A 2500-nucleotide genomic window follows, 5' to 3' on the forward strand; every position below is an offset into this window, starting at 1 on the left:
CCTTGCCTTTGATGTTGTTCATGTGTACGCTGTTATACCGCTGTTTATTGCTGTTGCCGCTGCACGACCCACCACTTACTTTACAGACCTCGCGAATCATTGAGGCTTCGTGAAATTCGCGCGGAGTCTTGTGTTTCAGCTCCTGTTTGAGGTCAGTTTCGCGAGGGTGACGCGTTTTCAGGATTTGGAACCAGGGCATCGTCCCCGAGACCAACCACGGTAAGGTCGATCTTCAGTACGAGTGTCGACGGATTCTCGACCATCAGAGCCGCAAGTCGTCCATTCGTATATTTGTATATGTGATCGAAGTGATGCTTTTGGCAGTCAGTGTCCAGTCGATGTTATAGGTGCCTTCTCTCTTTGATGTTGATGCCGTAGAAATGCTTCCGTTGATGTATATATGCGCATCTATATGTATGGCTATATATGATTAGTGCATACACTATATCTATGATTTCATATATATATATATATATATATATATATATATATATATATATGTATATATATACATATATATATACATATATATGTATATATATATATATATATATATATATACATATATATATATATATTTTTACTTTTATATATACATATATATATATATGCGCGCGTGTGTTTAGTGTGTGTGTGTGTGTGTGTGTGTGTGTGTGTGTGTGTGTGTGTGTGTGTGTGTGTGTGTGTGTGTGTGTGTGTGTGTGTGTGTGTGTGTGTGTGTGTGCGTGTGTGTCTGCAAGTGAGTGACCATGTGAATATATGCACGCGTGACTTTTACCTTATTTCTTGTGTCCTATTCTGCCCTAGTCCACGTACCTACAGTAGTTGTACCTGTTGTAATTTTTGTTGTGTTTGCTTTTTCTGTCCGCTGTTTCCGTGTCCTCCGCGTAGAGCCGCGAGCCGAGGCTTCTTTCCTGCCGGTGCCCCAGGCGCTGTCTGCAGGCGATTTGCCGCATCTCAGAACAGCTCCCTGTGTCCCCGGCTCGCTGTGTTCTGTGGCTCGGCTGGCTTGCGGGGGCGTCTTGCCTGCCCCGCTCCTCTATGTTGCGGCTCTGGCTTTCTGTTTAGTTGTTTAAGTGATTTGTTTCCTTTGTATTGGTTCAAATGATTTGTTTTTTTCGTTTCGTTTTTATGATTTTGCACTGCAAGTGACACACACGCACACGCACACGCACACGCACACGCACACGCACACGCACACGCACACGCACACGCACACGCACACGCACACGCACACGCACACGCACACGCACACGCACACGCACACGCACACGCACACGCACACGCACACGCACACGCACACGCACACACACACACACACACACACAAAGTGCAAAAGTAGATTTATACATTCCTGTAATTTGTTGCTTTAAAACTTTATTTATTTTTGGTTTCATTCTATATGTGTAAATGTGTGTCGAATGTTTGAAGGAAATATATAAAATGTCCATGTGAATTCCCTTTGGGCTGAGAAAGATTATCCCTCGATTTTTGAAGTTAAGATAAAAAAGTGGTTATGCTGTGAGAGGAGAGATAGAAAAAAGATTTCCTCTCCTCTCTCTCTCTCTCTCTCTCTCTGTATCTATCTATCTATCTATCTTTCTCTCTTTCTTTCTCTCTCTCTCTCTCTCTCTCTCTCTCTCTCTCTCTCTCTCTCTCTCTCTCTCTCTCTCTCTCTCTCTCTCTCTCTCTCTCTCTCTCTCTCTCTCTCTCTCTCTCTCTCTCTCTCTCCTCTCTCATTCTCCTCTTTCTCTCTCCTCTCTTCTCTCTCCTCTTTCTCTCTCTCTCTCTCTCTCTCTCTCTCTCCTCTCTCTCTCTCTCTCTCTCTCTCTCTCTCTCTCTCTCTCTCTCTCTCTCTCTCTCTCTCTCTCTCTCTCTCTCTCTCTCTCTCTCTCTCTCTCTCTCTCTCTCTCTCTCTCTCTCTCTCATTCTCCCTCTCCCTCTCCCTCCCTCCCTCCCTCCCTCCCTCCCCCTTACGCACCCCATCCCAGGGTCCATCCGTGCAATGAACCGCCGAGGAGCGTCCGAGCGGCATTGCCTCGCCAGGTAGGGACAAGATTGCAGGGTGCGAGGCCCTTGGAATGACATGTAATGAATTGGGAACATCACCTCCCGGTTCTGCGTGGCGGAGCGAATAGGAAATGCTTGGAGACTTTGGGTACTCTCTACCGATGCTTGAATTGAGATTATTTCCCTATGATTTTTTTTTTTTTTTTTTTTTTTTTTTTGGTACTATGTAAATATACACATTTTCGTGGTTTGTGTACTGTTCTCTCTATGAAATTTCTCGTGTAAAATTTATTTAGAGTCGATTTTTCTTGCTCTCTTAATCGTTTCCCATGATTATAAGAGAATATCACGATTTTGCAACACGTTCAAGTCAAAAGATATAACTGCATTGGATTTCTTTTCTAAATAAAGTGATACCATGTCCGTTGCAGCCGATAATGATGGCCACTATGTGTATCCAGATAGCAACGCTCACACATACGCGGAAAGG

At 44.2% G+C, this 2500-nt stretch overlaps 1 protein-coding gene across 1 annotated transcript in view; it reads left to right on the top strand.

Annotated features, from left to right (window-relative positions):
• LOC122245829 (integrin alpha-PS2) overlaps positions 1-2500 on the top strand; it is a gene marked incomplete in the record, with an annotated part of 37847 nt that overhangs the window by 7163 nt on the left and 28184 nt on the right.

This window comes from Penaeus japonicus, unplaced genomic scaffold (genome assembly GCF_977035675.1).
Source record: "Penaeus japonicus unplaced genomic scaffold, GWHDUDI00000001_assembly GWHDUDI00000033, whole genome shotgun sequence".
NCBI lineage: Eukaryota > Metazoa > Arthropoda > Malacostraca > Decapoda > Penaeidae > Penaeus > Penaeus japonicus.